Below are 17506 nucleotides of genomic sequence, written 5' to 3' on the forward strand. Positions count from 1 at the left end.
TCAGATGTGAAATATTTTTGGTTTTAAGCATTCTCAAGGGTTAACCAGTTGAACTGAAGGATCATTGCCATCAGTGTCAGATAATGGGTGTATGGGTAGTGATAATGATATCTCTACATGTGGGGTTACCGGCCTAAAGGAGGAGAAGGAAGGAGCGCTTTCTCAAACATCCAGCATCCCTCCTTTAGATTCAGATGGTCAATGTACAGTCTAATCATACTGTACCAAGGGCAGAAGACATTTTGTTTTAAAAATAAAAGCATAAATTTCAATTCAACTTCAGAAATATGTGTCTTATAACCATCTACGAAAAGGGGAATAAGGACAACCCGGGGAATTACAGACTAGTCAGCTTAACTTCAGTAACCAGAAAAATAATGGAGCAAATAAGCAATCAATTTGCAAATACCTAGAAAATAGTAAGGTGATAAGTAACAGTCAGCATGGATTTGTCAAGAACAAATCATGTCAAACCAACCTAATAGTTTCCTTTGACAGGGCAACAAGCCTTGTGGATGTGTGTGTGCGGGGGAGCGGTAGATGTGGTATATCTTGACTTTAATAAGACTTTTGATACTGTCTCGCATGACCTTCTTATAAACGAACTAGGGAAATACAGCCTAGATGGAGCTACCATAAGATGGGTGCATAGCTGGTTGGAAAACAGTTCATTCCCAGAGAGTAGTTATTGGTGGTTCATAGTCAAGCTGGAAGAGCATATTGAAGGGGGTCCTGCAGGGAATGGTACTGGGTCTGATTCTGTTCAATAGCTTCATCAATGACTTAGATAATGGCATAGAGAGTACACTTATAAAGTTTGCAGATGTTACCAAGCTGGGAGGTGTTGCAAGTGCTTTGGAGGACAGGATTAAAATTCAAAATGATCTGGTCAAACTGGAGAAATGTTCTGAAGTAAATAGGAGGAAATTCAATAAGGACAAATGCAAAGTACTCCATTTAGAAAGGAACAATCAGTTGCATACATACAAAATGGGAAATGACTGCCTAGGAAGGAGTACTACGGAAAGGGATCTGGGGGTCATAGTGGATCACAAGCTGAATATAAATGTAAAGCTATTGAAAAAAAAAGTGAATATCATTCTGGGACATATCAGCAGAAGTGTTGTAAGCAAGACACAAGAAGTCTTCTGCTCTACTCTGCCCTGATAAGGCATCAGCTGGAATATCATGTTCGGTTCTGGGAGCCATATTTCAGGAAGATGTGGAGAAATTGGAGCAACACAAATAATTAAAGGTCTAGAAAACATGACCTATGAGGAAAGATTGAAAAAACTGGGTTTGTTCAGTCTGGAGAAGAGAAGACTGAAGGGGGATATGATAACAGTTTTCTGGTACATAAAATGTTGTTACAAGGAGGAGAGCGAAAAACTGTTCTCCTTAATCTCCGAGGGTAGGGCAAGGAGCTCTGGGCTTAAATTGCAGCAAGGGGAGGTTTAGGTTGGACATTAGGAAAAATTTCCTAACTGTCAGGATGGTTAAGCACTGGAACAAATTGCCTAGAGCAGTGATTCCCAAACTTGTTCCGCCGCTTGTGCAGGGAAAGCCCCTGGTGGGCCGGGCCGGTTTGTTTACCTGCCGCATCCGCAGGTTCAGCTGATTGCGACTCCCAGTAGCTCCTATTGGCCTGGAGCAGCGAACCGCAGCCACTGGGAGCCGCGATTGGCCCAACCTGCGGACGCGGCAGGTAAACAAATCAGCCTGGCCCGTTAGGGGCTTTCCCTGCACAAGTGGCGGAACAACTTTGGGAACCACTGGCCTAGAGCGGTTGTGGAATCTGAGTCATTGGAGGTTTTTAAGAACAAGTTAGACAAACACTTGTCAGGAATGATCTAATTATTACGTAGTCCTGCCTTGAGTGCAAGGGACTGGACTAAATGACCTATTGAGGTGCCTTCCAGTCCGACACCTCTATGATTCCATGATTTCTCAGGATGGAGCTCTTACAACGTTGCATGCAGACTATAATGGATGTTATTGAACAACATGACTTGTCATTTTAGGAAACAGATAATATTTTTAATTGCTTATTATCATTTGTTTTGTAACAAGTTAATCACTGCTATATATGCTAGCTACATCCATAGCTGGTGCCTGCTGTCCTGCTAGATGTGCCTTTTACATCTTGCTTTGCTACTGATTTTAACAGGATGTCAACTTAAAATGGCAGCAAGGAGGAAAAGTGCTATTATTTCATACCAAGATTTCAGGGTTCAGACAAAGTGGTTCCCCCAAAAGTCATGCCAAAATCTGTTAGCATTCAGAATTTCTGATGTAACTGGTATGGTTTGTTTCTGCAATGAAAAGGTTTGTTGAAATGATTTAGTCAAATGCAGAAAGTGTTGTGGTGATACAGATAATTAAAGGGTGAGTATTTAGTCATCCGTATCCAACAGAGAAGAGAGATATACAGAATGTTTAATCAAGACAAACCCTCAAGAGAATTTTAGCTCACAAATTTCTAACTACGAGGCAGACACATTATTGATGAAGGGACTAATATGGGAGGGGCTGAATACTCACCAAATTAACCCATTAATTTATGGTGCATGCTCAGCACTTTTTGGGTAAGGGTCTAGGTAACAATGTAGTTGACTAAGGGCATGTCTATACTTGAAATGTAAGTCAACCTATGTTAGTAAATACTGCGATGGTTCATGTCCACACTACCCTCCTTCTGTCAGTGCTGCGCGTCCTCACCAGGAGCATTTCCACTGACTTAAGAGGGGCAATGTTGGGGGCCGAGAGCCTGGGCTCTCAGAACCACAGGCAGCTCCTTGACAGGAGCCTAGCTGACCCCTGGGCTCTCGGCTCCCCGCTCCCCATCACTGGGAGCCTAGATGCCCCTGCAGCTCACAGCAGGGTGCCTGGAGCCTCGGTGCAGCTGCCAGGCTCCCTGCGGTGAGTAGGGAGCCTCCAGACAGCTGCTGGGCTGCACCCGCCCAGCTCCCCACTCTCAGCTGCGAGCTGGGCTGCACCTTGGACTCCCCACTCCTCACTACACACTGGGAGCCACTGAGACTCCAGGTGAAGAGCTCCCCCTGGGAACCCAGCTGCGTCCGGGAGTGGGGAGCTGAGAGCCTGGGTGGGGGTGCAGCTGGACTTCCAGCCCATTCCCAGCTTCTGCCAAATAGAGGCTAGGGACACAATAGCCACAATAGGGACACTTCACATCACCATTCAATTAATCCACACAAACATATGTAATAATATACAACAAAAACATTTTCAGATCCCATACCTGTGAAGCTAATATTAATATCCCCCCTTCAGTGTTTTTCCACTTGTCAGGATTGTATCTGAACTCAAACCGATCCAGTCCCAGCACATAGCAACAACCTCCCCCATCCCCCAACACTACTCTCTCCCTGTGATTTATGCAAAATAAAACTGCCATTTTGATGCACCGACCAGTTTTTCTTGGCTGCTTTCCATCATAATAGATAATGTTTAAGCAATAAAACTCTTTTTAATTTTAAAGTAAATGTAGTGCTCTGAAAGCTGCCAGATTGACAGTACTCAAGACTAACAGCCTGTACTTAAATGCACATATATACTACATCAAGTGCCAGTTCAAGTTTCCTCCACCCTGCCCTTTCAAATATAGCTCAGAAGCAGTAGTGTTTCAATTAGCTTAGAAGTAGCTACCCACTTTGGGAAAAGGGTAATTTAGTCCTGCAGGCCCATTCACTTCTTCACCCCTATGCCAAGATGCCAGTAACATTAGTTTGCAAAAGAACGGGGACAAGGACACCCCTCTGCTCCAACTTCTATAGTAGGTCACTACACATGAAAAGTTTCTGATATGTCAAGTTAATATCCTTCCCATAGAGCAGGGCCTCTGTTTCTCTGTCATAAATAGGAAGATTCCCCATCACTTCGTGTATCTCACACCATCACCTGCAAAGACTTTTGTCACAGCTAACAGTCTTCTCTAATTGGAGCTGAATTAAAGAGTGACCCTTCAGAGCTCATTAGAAACGCTCTACAATTGACCAAAGGGATAGTTTATGAACAAAAAAGTCATTCCTTGGTGTTCCCTTACCTCTCATCCATAGGTTGCTACTCGACAATAGTCCTTTCAACAATAGTCCTTTCCCCGATATTATGGGGCTCATCATTCTCTGGAATGGGAAAGCAACAAATAGAATTAATTTCTCAAGAAGCCATAAACTTGATGCTGCATAGAGTTAGAGTATGATCCCTGCTTAATTTGGGTCTGAATTTTCAAAGTAGCCCCATTCAGAAAATAATAGCAAAGACAAACTACTTCTACATTCCTCCACCACAGGGCCGGCGCAACCCATTAGGCGACCTAGGTGGTCGCCTAGGGTGCTGCGATTTGGGGGGCGGTGACCGCAGTGGTATTTCCGTGGCGGAACCTTCTGCTCCACCACTAAAAGATAGGCTATTACAGTCTTATTGTATACGAGGCTGAAAGATTGTCTGCTAAGCCGAAGGAAAGAACATTGTATTGTTTGTCCACATACTGTATATAGTGCATATCAAGGCAAGGCAATGTGTCTCTTAGACATGGGCCATCCTTTGCAAACTGTATCAGCCACTATACACCAGATATGGAAACACAATGTGAGACATTTGAGCTAAGGAGCCCAGCAAATCTGATCCGGTTTCCCAGCTGGTGATTATATCCAGTGATTGAGAAATAAAACACAAAAGGGTATTTTTAGCACAGGAGTGAGCAAAAGCAGAGATGTTAATGGTTTAACTGAGCATTATACCATACATCCTATGTTCTTCTCCTGTTCTGAGTTCTGCAGAACACTGATTTTCTTTGATAATTTCTGACTCAAAATCTGCAAACATTATGCTTTTCTAAAATGAAATTCATGAGTTGTTTTTCCATTTATGATTTCATCCATTCATTAAAGTACAAAGTGCAAAGTCTTGGCCCTAATACTTAGTATGGTACTCATTTCTTAGAAGGTTTCTAAGGTTTAACTATAACAGCTTGGCCTTGTTCACTTAACTAATTTGTACTAGTGTGCTAGGCTAACCTCATACATTAGTTAAACATATCAAAAGCTTTATCAAATACACGTTCTCCACCAATGTCTGTTTTTGCATTATCTTCTAACAAAAATCCATCTAGCATAGGCAAATATGATTTATACACAATTCAGTAATTATGACTAGTTTTTAGCCATTCTTATTTCTGTAGCTGTTTTATTATCTTATTGTTAGTTCATATCACCAATGTCTTACCTATTACCTAGTCCAGATATACTGTGCTAAACCTTCATGGAGAAGATGCCCCTTTCTGAAGATTAAGTCCTTTGAATGCAAATCCTGGGATACAGTGAATGTGTAAATTCTGGTTGTGTGCAGACCTTCCCATCACTCCAAAGGCTTCTCTATGTGAGCTATCTGCTCTTAAACTTGGTATTGGTATCAAGTTTGGTATTGTCTTGAGAGGAGAGAAGGGCAGAGGGGCTTCAGTATGCACTCTTGAGAGCTTTAATTCATGGTCCCTGTACCTTTGACCATCATAACAACCATATGCTTACAAGCAGCTGGTCTCTCTGGCCTGACACATACAAGTGGGCACATTTTGGACTTTGGCATGGAGGTTGGGGTTTAAGACAAAGTTATCAAATTTTCAAGTCTTTATTCAGTTTTAATTCACACCTTTCTTAGGCAAACTCCCATTGAGTTCAATAGGGGTTTGCTAGAATAACAACCTCAGGATTCATCCCATATTGAATACAATTCTATCATGGACTAAATAATCACCACTTTTACAGACTGGGTTAGGGCCTATTCACTCTCAGAAGCAAAGGATCTGTGATGATGGTCTTCTCTCAGCAACTAATGGATCCAACTATTTTCTAGAATTTTCTGGGGGGGTGGGAAGCATATGTGCCTCCAGAGCAGGTTATGGATTCTCTGCTAGCACATTAAAATGACCAGCTTTATGCAAGTATTTATTCCCTGTCTCTTAAACAAAAACAACCTAAAGGTCACCATGTTTTAATGATTACCTGTAACAAAGAGAAAAGGAAGATTATCACAGTATTGGTGGCAAAATACAAGTACATGTACTGAATCAAGTACTGATTCTGACCAGCTATGCAAAAGGGAGTTTTTGCCGTTGTATGCTGTGGCATTCTTGAAGGCTAGCCATTTCTTTTTTCCCTGTGCTATGGAATCTGTGAATCCTGGGCAACAGAATTGCTTGGGCAGTGGCCCATTTGACAAAACCACAATGCCTCCCTGCCAAGCATCTGAGGTGAATGATCCCTGCTGCAAGGAATTCTCATTATTCTTTGCAAAGAAGATTGACTGAATTAGAAGCAATTTCACTGGAGCTATAGAAAGTATTCCAGTACTGGAGGGACAGATAACCTTGGTTTGGTTCAAAGAAGGGACTAGTATGGAAGGCAATGCAAGCTATTGTTTGAAAATATAGCATGCACTTTTATATAAAATCATTATAAGTAAAATAGAAAATAATATAAGGCAGTATATTCCCTTTAAGAGAGTTCCTTAGTTACATACATATGTGAATAGAAAAGAGACCAAATTTGGTTAGAGATATCCATTTTGTTGGTGGCATCAAATGAAATCTTTCAGTGCCTCTAGGTCATTCACAACATTCATTTATTGTAGTACTGAAGTAGTTGGAGAGTTCCAATTTTGTATATATAATTCTTGTCAAACAACAAGGCCTCCTTAGAAACCAGCAAGAGAAAGTTGTAAAATATAAATCTGATCCATATACTGTGTAATAATAATAATGATAAAAATAAGCCGCTAAGAAAAACAAGGCTGTATTGCCATCTTGGGGCTTCTGGTGACATCACAGGTATTTATTTGCAATTTTTGAGATACCAAAGCTGGTGATGACCACCCTAATGAAAATGCAGTCAGTTCTTAGTATGTTTGGAATCTACAGTACGTTTGTGTTATCTGAGCAGGATCTTTCAGTCTACCATTCTGCACATGCTTGTATCTAAAGAGATGCATGCTAACACTTGTGTGCATGCCATGCATAATCTAGGCACATACAACTGTGCACATTTTGACCTCCAGCTCCTAGTAATATCAATGGGACTTGGTGAAAACTCCAGTACTGGAAGTTGTGCAGCTGCTACACTATTTAAAGGCTAAGCAGATGTATTTAAATTTTAGATGCTGTCTGTAACTAGAAAATGAAAATTTAAGTACATACAACATCAGGTGGAGGCCAGGTAATGCCCTGCCTGAAAATTTAACCATTCATGAACGTGAAATGCACACTAAAAAGCTTGGATTAAATCCTTTCTATCAAGGGGGCTAATTGCCTTTCAACTTTAAAACCAACTACAGCACAACCAAGCACAACAACTGATGCTCTCTGTTACTGTAACAGGGTTAGCTTTACCTTTAACCTCTCTCTGTCTGTGGGCACCCCTTCCAAGTGACAGGTATGCACTTCTCTCAGAGTGGAATCCTGCAATTCACCCCACTTTTACACTGGGTGTCCAGACTACCTATTTACCAACCATGTTTCCTGGGATTGGTGCCTAACCATCAGAGGAGTGAAGTTCTGGTACAGCCTTCCAAAGGGGAGCAGTGGGGGCAAAACAACCTAACTGGCTTCAAGACTGAGCTTGATAAGTTTATGGAGGGGATGGTATGATGGGACTGCCGACAATGGCCCATAAGTGACTGCCAGTAGCAATAATCCCCAACTGCTGGAGAGGGGACACACAATGGGGAGGACCATGAGTTACTACAGAGAATTCTTTCCCAGTATCTGACTGGCAGATCTTCCCTACATGCTGTGGGTCTAACTGATCACAATATTGGAGTCAGGAAGGAATTTCCCCCTGGGTCAGATTGGTTGAGACCCTGGGGTGGTTTTTTTTTTTTTTGCCTTCCTCTGCAGCATGGGGCATGGGTCACTTGCAGGCTTAAATTAGTGTCAATGGTGAATTCTCTGTAATTTGAAGTCTTTAAACCATGATTTGAGGACTTCAGTAACTCAGCCAGAGGTTAGGGCCTGTGGCCTGCAATGTGCAGGAGGTCAGACTAGATATTCACGATGGTCCCTTCTGACTTTGAAGTCTGTGAGTCTCTGGCCTCCCCTTGATCGATTTGCATTGGAGACAGAGGCAAACACACAAAACAACATGCCTTTGTCTAAGGCAGCCTCCAAAATATATTTCAAGAATCTATTACAGCTCACATACATAACTCTTTATACACAGCCCCTACATGCACCACATGACCAGCATATTGCCAGTTTTTATATGATAGCCTAAAAGTTGCTGTTTGGCTACATATTCTGACAACAGTATGTTGGGTGTGCCTATGCTAGTTGGCACAAAGGGGCTCTTAGAGTCACAACCTGTATAGTCAGTTGAGCACCAACGATTGGAGCTGTCTAAAAGAGATTGTGTTTTGGTTCCCTCAATGTGCAAAAACTATCCAGGATTGAGTTAACTCTTTGCACCCATGTAGCAGAAAGCGCAATTGGACTGAAATCAATAGAGGCCCACATAATATTCTCCAACATTCTTCATATCCCATTTATGAGGCTAAGACTGAACCATTATTATACTAATGCTTTCCTATTACAGCAATTATATAGAGAATAAAATGGTAAGGGATAGGAAAGATAGGTTGAAACAGCTGGCTTATAAGTAGTTGTGTTTAGTGGTGTAGGCAGCACGTAAGTAGATGTATGCAAATTTTACATGTGCACCAATTTTTACATTCAAACTACATATTTAAGTATACAATTTGGGCAGTCACTAGATTTCTATAAGCAAATATGTTTATGTATGCCCAATGATAACATGTGCAATGGTGAGTAGGCAAAATAATCCCCCAGTCTTCAACAATAAAAAATTTATGAACTTGCTTAACTTTAAGTACATAGGCAGTCCCACTTACTTTAATAGGACTATTCACATGCATAAAGTTAAGCACATGCGTTGCTTTATCAGGATTAGGGCTTTAGAGGACACTTTATTTATTTGTGCTTGTTTGTTTATTTAAGTCTACAAAAATTAACAATAGTCATCTACCTAGACATGCTAGACACCTCTAAGACATAAATCAAAATATAGAAACTTTGGCCTATTCATAGAATCATAGAATATTAGGGTTGGAAGGAACCTCAGGAGGTCATCTAGTCCAACGCCCTGCTCAAAGATGGACCAATCCTCAACTAAATCATCCCAGCCAGGACTTCGTCAAGACTGACCTTAAAAACCTCTAAAAAAGGAGATTCCACCACCTCCCTAGGTAACCCATTCCAGTGCTTCACCACCCTCCTAGTGAAAAAGTTTTTCCTAATATCCAACCTAAACCTCCCCCACTGCAACTTGAGACCATTACTCCTTGTTCTGTCATCTGGTACCACCAAGAACAGTCTAGATCCATCCTCTTTGGAACCCCCTTTCAAGTAGTTGAAAGCAGCTATCAAATCCCCCCTCATTCTTCTCTTCCACAGACTAAACAATCCCTGTTCCCTCAGCCTCTCCTCATAAGTCATGTGCTCCAACCCCCTATCATTTTTGTTGCCCTCAACTGGACTCTTTCCATTTTTTCCACAGCCTTTTTGTAACGTGGGGCTCAAAACTGGACACAGTACTCCAGATGAGGCCTCACCAATGCCGAATAGAGGGGAATGACCACGTCCCTTGATCTGCTGGCAATGCCCCGATGTATACAGCCCCAAATGCCGTTATCCTTCTTGGCAACAAGAGCACACTATTGACTCATATCCAGCTTCTCATCCATTGTAACCCCTAGGTCCTTTTCTGCAGAACTGCTGCCTAGCCATTCGGTCCCTAGTTTGTAACAGAGCTTGGGATTCTTCCATCCTAAGTGCAGGACTCTGCACTTGCCTTATTGAACCTCATCAGATTTCTTTTGGCCCAATCCTCTAAATCCCTCTGTATCCTATCCCTACCCTCCAGCGTATCTACCACTCCTTCCAGTTTAGTGTCATCTTCAAACTTGCTGAGGGGGCAGTCCACGCCATCCTCCAGATCATTAATGAAGATATTAAACAAAACCAGCCCCAGAACCGACCCTTGGGGCACTCCATTTGATACCAGCTGCCAGCTAGACATGGAGCCATTGATCACTACCCGTTGAGCCCAACAATCTAGCCAGCTTTCTATCCACCTCATAGTCCATTCATCCAGCCCATACTTCTTTAACTTGCCAGCAAGAATACTGTGAGAGACCGTATCAAAACTTTGCTATTTCCTATTATTCCATTTGAGTTGAAACATCAAATTATGATTAGCCTTTTGACACCTCATTTATTTCCAATGATTTTTAAAATAACTGCTAGAAGTTTCTTTAGGATTATGATCTGGATACCTGGCCTTGCTAGACAATGCTACTTCATCACATACCTTCATTTTTTTAAATGCTATTGTGTTGTATCCTTGAGGGATTTTTTTAAAACTCAGAGTCTTCATTCATTTTGTTTTCTTACAGCGCAATTCAATATTTCTGCTCCTTGTTTTAAGCATGTATTTTTCTTCCCATAGAAATGGTATACTCTTTGTGTATCTGGCATCAATCTTGTTTTGAATTTATTTATACTGTTTGTAGAGGCTAATTTGTCTGCCATTCCAGTACCTCTGCTATCACTGACTCACTGATCTCTCACTCACTGTAAAAGTGATGCATTTCTTATAGTAGCTTGTTCTTATGCCCTCCATTATATTCTCTGCTTAATTTTCACACTCTCTTTACTTTATATCAGACATCAACTCTGCCACCCCCCTTTTCCACTGGTGTGTTTGATATTTTGTTCATTTCATTTGTTTTATTTTCTTACAATTTGTCTTTTCTTGTTCATCCTCACTGAGGCTACTTCTGCTCCCAATGTAATAAATACTAAGTAGCCCACATGCAGCATCCTTGGGGCATATGGTAATTTCTTGATGAAGACTTTCAACTTCCTCACTCTACCTTTCCTATAATTGCTTTATCACAGTGAAAGCTACTCAAAATTGTTCTAATTTTTCCAGAAGTTGCTGTAGTGAAATTCAGTATTTACACGCTTCCGTTTTGTTCTCAAATTAGATTTGACTATAACTTGATTAGTGCATGGTTCGTATTGGTTTATTAGAGGCAGAACTGGCAGTGCACCTATAGGTAAGGTGGCCTACCACTATCCATTATAAGATCTTGTTTTCAATTGCTTATAACTTTGCCATACTTTAAGAGTTTGGGCTGAAATGTTCCTTGACAGCTCTTTGCCGCAGTCAGAATATTTGGAAATTTTTAGCAAAAATGGTTTAGTTACTTTTCAGAATGAAGTTGGGAAAACCATATCATTTTACCTATGCATGTTAAAAAATTCTTCCAAGTTTTATTGAGAAGCTCTATGGCTAGAACCCAGGATTCCTGAGTCTCAACATTCCTCTAATCCCTGGCAAGTAACTTTGAAACCCACAGGCACTATGTTTCATCCCCTTCTAATGTCTGGTCCACACAGAAGATAACAACCTATTACAGCTACCAGTTACTCCATTAATTTAAGAGATAGATATGTGTGCTGTGGATCTAAATGTTCCAGTCTGGCTGATGACACATGTGGAAGTCAATATGGCTCCACATGATAAAATTTTGATTTTGGGGGGTTTGCTTTTTTAAAAAACAAATAGGAAATTACATTAAAAATTTCATTAAAAGAACATGAATGTTGCAAAGTCAAGCACTCAGCAGTTAGGAAATTCCAGTATTAAGATTGCCTGTGCAATCTTAATTCATCCCTCTAGTGTTTATGCATTATGATAGAGTCTTTAATTACATGACCACATAATATTTTTTTCAACAGAACCACTGCCTCATTGGGTAGACCAGGGATCGGCAACCTTTGGCATGTGGCCCATCAGGGTAAGACCCTGGCGGGCCGGGACGGTTTGTTCACCTGCAGCGTCTGCAGGTTTGGCCAATCGCGGCTCCCACTCGCCGCGGTTTGCCATTCCAGGCTGATGGGGGCTGCAGAAAGCGGCAGTTAGCACATCCCTCAGCCCGCGCCCCTTCCTGCAGCCCCTATTGGCCTGGAATGGCAAACTGCGGCCAGTAGGAGCTGCGATTGGCCAAACCTGCAGACGCTGCAGGTAAACAAACCATCCCAGCCCACCAGGGGCATACCCTGATGGGCCACATGCCAAAGGTTGCCAATCCCTGAGGTAGACATTACTTAGGGACTGAATCAGCGTTGTGGAGTGAATGAGGCTTTTGTCTACAGAAAGAAAGGTGAAGTAAGATGCAGGAAACTATAGGAGAAGGATATAGAGTATGGAAAAGGAAAGGAATGGGGTTATGAAGAGATCACGGGGATAGGCACAAGGTGGTGGACCAGAAAGGGAAGGGACAAAAGGCAGCAAGGAGAGTGGCAGGGAGTTAGCAAACAGAAAGAAAAAGAGAGAGACTGGGTCTGAGACAAGAGGTTGCTAGATGAAGAGAAGAAAAACAAGGAGATGTGAAAAAGGAAAGACCTGGAGAAACCAGAAGAGGAGGCTAAAAATACAAGACAAAGACAGGAAGAAAGCATAGGAGAAGAGGTCCTGTCAGAAAGAGCTCGTATTGTCAGCTATGGACAGGAAAGTCAGTTTGTCAAACTAGTAAGCAGGGCCAGCTCTGGCTTTCTGGCCGTCCCAAGCAAAAAAACCTGCAGTATGGCCGGAGCCAGGGTTCAGTGGGACTCCCTGCCCTGCAGATGTGCCCCAGCTAGTGGGGGGAGGGGGAGGGAGCGGCAGGAGAGAGAGAAGGGGGGCGGCCAGGGCTTCAGTGGGGCGCTGCCACGCGGCCCCTTCCACCGTGCCCCCTGCCAGGAGGGCTCCACACTGCTCCGGTCGGCTGGGAGGGAAGGATGCGGGCTGCCCTGCCGGGCTTGCTGCAGGGCGCTCCCATCCTCCACACCGCTGCCTCCTACAGGGCGGCCGAAGCGGAAAAACAACAACAACAAAAAAAGCTTCCGTGCCACCCTAGGATTGGGCGGAATGCCGCCTCCTACAAGCTGCTGCCCCAAGCACCAGCTTGCTCGGCTGGTGCCTGGAGCCGGCCCTGCTAGTAAGGCATTGGATAAAAGGGAAAAAAACAAATCACCAGACCGAAGCTATGGAAGCTAGAAAATAAAAATTGAAGGAGAAGAAAAGAGGAACGGCATCCAATTTCTTCTGGCATTAGAATACTTCCAGGTTATGTCACAGTGTTTTGAAACTTGGAGACGAACACCAGATTTTCCCTACTTGAGATTCAAAATGCACGTTAAGGGGAGAATTTCAGTGATGAACTGCATATTTGGACAAACAGTTCAGTTAGCAAGCGTACTGCAGATTTTATATTGGCTCAAAATTGTATGTTTTTAATATAGTAAACACCAAGAGCCCTGAATGAGGATCTGAAAAAAATAAAAACAACATATATAGTACCATTGCTGCCCTCTAGCTCTCTGTATGTTCTTTCCCCTGGATACTATATTGACCTAAACACCATCCTACCTTCATGCCATGAGCTCTCATTTGACTTATTTCAATTAGCAGGTTTAGAGCCCCTACATATCCCAAATCATCTCTACACCACTGCTGCTATGCTCCAGAGGGGCTGCATGGTGCATCTTCTCGTCTACCTACTGCAATCCAGCAGTGATGAATTTATGATGCAGTGAAACAAACCATCAAAACAACCTGTGACACATCACAAACCCTGATGTAACTAACGGGAAAACACCCACTGAATTACATTAGCATTTCTTTTTAAAAAAAGAGGTGGTGTGCAGTTACTGCTATAAGAGAGAGCAGTATCCATAACACTAAATTGAACTATAACTTTTATTTGCCTCAATTCAAATTAATTTTATAATTAGTATCTACAGTTTACAGTTACTAATACGATGTATTAAATTTTTAAACATTAAGAAAGGAGGCATTAATTTTTGCATTACATGAAGATGTTTCAATCGCGCATAACTGTGAATGCATGTACTTGGGTAGCAGAAATGGAATTATCAAATGCCACTGAGCACAGCCCAGTGAATGCGTAGGTCTTGAAGCAACACATTCCAATTCTAAATGTCAGCATACAAAATTATTTTATTTTAAACCCACAAATCTATGAAGTCCAATGGTCTTTAATAAGAACGGATGCACCTGCCGCATTCTTATTATGCAGAGATAAAGTATATAAATTAGCAATATTCATCCTTGGAAATTGCATGTTGTTAAAATAATGAGATTCCCTTAATCATTAGTACTTAAGAAATCTCTAGCAAATAATGCAGAGGTTCCTTTAAATTTAATGTCTAGATAAGCTAAATTGTTAAATGCTAGATGCTATGGAATTAAATTTGCTACTCTTCAGAATGAATGCTAATTAACATGAAAATTAGCAATTTAACCCTCTTTAAATTGGAAAAAACCCACGGGACACTTAATTTCATAGTTGTTAATGATGGTCCAATGACTGTAATATATTTCTTAAGTATTTCATTATACAAGGAATTACAGAAGTATATTATCAGATTTTGCATTTAAAACATAGCAATAATCAGCTGTGTCTGTCAGAGGAAGTTCTCTACATTAATGTTTGTGTTATTTTCCTTTCCAGTCTTCTCTGAGGGTACACTTTTTAATTACTGAAATTTTATTACTTGTCTTGCAAGCAGGAAGAATGGACAAAAATCATCCAGTCTAGTGAATTGGTTACTTAAATAAATGAAGCATCCGAAGGGCTATATTTTTCAGCTGTTTTCACAGATCTTTAAATGCATAAATCCTATTACAACTAATAAGAGTGTTACAGTTAAAGTCCTACAAATCAACTTGGAATTCTAACTTCTTAATTCTAAACACAAGAAACAAATTCTGATATCCTTAGGCTAAACTCCCATTGACTTCAAGCACCTCATAGTAACCAAGAGTTTGGGAGTTTCAAAAACACTTAGTGTTGGCCTAACTCTGCTCACACTGAAGTCAATGGGAGTTTTACCAGCTACTTCAATGGGAGCAAGATTAGATCACCTGTTGAAAATCCTACCCAGAGTAGGGCCTTCATGACATGGCTTGGTTTTACTTTTACTCGAGATAAGCAGATCTGAGTCTGTTAAGGTTCAAATGAACAGTTTGGTAAACTCCACCCTTAATGTGATGAGGTGTATAGAGCAATGCATCACAATGTATAGAGCCTTAGCATCACAACATTGGCTGTATAAAGCTCCCCTTTCGGGGAAGAAATGCAAGTAGTTAGGAAATGGCCAGCCACAGGGGGACCAGGAGGGGGCTTCTTTCTGCATTTTGGGGATGGGATCCCATGGCACAGGGATCGTCTGAGGTAACGTTATTATGGTGTTATGCCACAATATGACAAAGGTGACCACTGAACTTTTACCTGTGGTGTCTGGTTTGAGTTCAGCCAATACAAATCCTTCCAGTTTGGTTAGATGATGCTTGATTATAATCCTTACACACATAAAAAGGAGGATAGCAGCAGTGGTGAAGCACCAGGACCTATAATCATTATGAAGCTAAATTCAAATTTAACACAACTGCAGCCAATAAAACCCCAGACCAAACATCTATAACCCAGATGGTCTGATTAGGAATACTTGTTTTCGGGTTTGAAAAGTTGCAATTGTTTTGGATTTGAGTTTAGTGTCATAATTCCTCACCTGATATATAGTGAGCAGTATGAAAAAACATATTCACTGACCACAGATTTTGACATAATGAGCAGTGATGGAAAAAGGCTAATGTAGTCCCCATCTTTAAAAAAGGGAAGAAGGAGGATCTGGGGAATTACAGGCCAGTCAGGCTCACCTCAGTCCCTGGAAAAATCATGGAGTAGGTCTGCAAGGAATCAATTCTGAAGCACTTAGAGGACAGGAAAATGATCAGGAACAGTCAGCATGGATTCACCAAGGGCAAGTCATGCCTGTCTAACCTAATTGCCTTCTATGAGGAGATAACTGGCTCTGTGGATGAGGGGAAAGCAGTGGACGTGTTATTCCTTGACTTTAGCAAAGCTTTTGATATGGTCTACCACAGTACTTTTGCTGGCAAGTTACAGAAGTATGGGCTGGATGAATGGACTATAAGGTGGATAGAAAGCTGGCTAGATCGTCGGGTAGTGATCAATGGCTCCATGTCTAGCAAGGATCCAGATCATAATCTTAAAGAAACTTCTAGCAGTTATTTTAAAAATCATTGGAAATAAATGAGGTGTCAAAAGGCTAAAAATAATATGATGTTTCAACTCAAATGGAATAATAGGAAATAGCAAAGTTTTGATACGGTCTCTCACAGTATTCTTGCCGGCAAGTTAAAGAAGTATGGGCTGGATGAATGGACTATGAGGTGGATAGAAAGCTGGCTAGATCGTTGGGCTCAACGGGTAGTGATCAATGGCTCCATGTCTAGCTGGCAGCTGGTATCAAATGGAGTGCCCCAAGGGTCGGTCCTGGGGCTGGTTTTGTTTAATATCTTCATTAATGATCTGGAGGATGGCGTGGACTGCACCCTCAGCAAGTCTGAAGATGACACTAAACTGGGAGGAGTGGTAGATACGCGGGAGGGTAGGGATAGGATTCAGAGGGATTTAGAGGATTGGGCCAAAAGAAATCTGATGAGGTTCAACAAGGCAAGTGCAGAGTCCTGCACTTAGGATGGAAGAATCCCAAGCACTGCAACAAACTAGGGACCGAATGGCTAGGCAGCAGTTCTGCAGAAAAGGACCTAGGGGTTACAGTGGACGAGAAGCTGGATATGAGTCAACAGTGTGCCCTTGTTGCCAAGAAGGATAACGGCATTTGGGGCTGTATACATCGGGGCATTGCCAGCAGATCAAGGGACGTGGTCATTCCCCTCTATTCAGCATTGGTGAGGCCTCATCTGGAGTACTGTGTCCAGTTTTGGGCCCCACGTTACAAAAAGGCTGTGGAAAAATTGGAAAGAGTCCAGTGGAGGGCAACAAAAATGATTAGGGGGCTGGAGCACATGACTTATGAGGAGAGGCTGAGTGAACAGGGATTGTTTAGTCTGCGGAAGAGAAGAATGAGGGGGAATTTGATAGCTGCTTTCAACTACCTGAAAGGGAGTTCCAAAGAGGATGGATCTAGACAGTTCTCAGTGGTACCAGATGACAGAACAAGGAGTAATGGTCTCAAGTTGCAGTGGGGGAGGTTTAGGTTGGATATTAGGAAAACCTTTTCACTAGGAGGGTGGTGAAGCACTGGAATGGGTTATCTAGGGAGGCGGTGGAATTTCCTTCCTTAGAGGTTTTTAAGGTCAGGCTTGACAAAGTCCTGGGTGGGATGCTTTAGTTGGGAATTGGTCCTGCTTTGAGCAGGTTGTTGGACTAGATGACCTCCTGAGGTTCCTTCCAATTCTGATATTCTATGAAGCTGGTGGAATTTTGGAATTTCCATTCTGTGCAAAATTCTGACATATCAAAATTGCCTTTCATTCCAAATCCATTAAGGTAAAAAAGGAATGTTTTGACCTTATTG

The 17506-nt window shown here is 41.9% G+C and overlaps 1 protein-coding gene across 1 annotated transcript in view; it reads left to right on the forward strand.

Annotated features, from left to right (window-relative positions):
• ZNF804B (zinc finger protein 804B) overlaps positions 1-17506 on the forward strand; it is a 364064-nt gene that overhangs the window by 314161 nt on the left and 32397 nt on the right. The window lies entirely within an intron of this gene.

Source organism: Chrysemys picta, chromosome 2, assembly GCF_011386835.1.
Source record: "Chrysemys picta bellii isolate R12L10 chromosome 2, ASM1138683v2, whole genome shotgun sequence".
Classification (NCBI taxonomy): domain Eukaryota; kingdom Metazoa; phylum Chordata; order Testudines; family Emydidae; genus Chrysemys; species Chrysemys picta.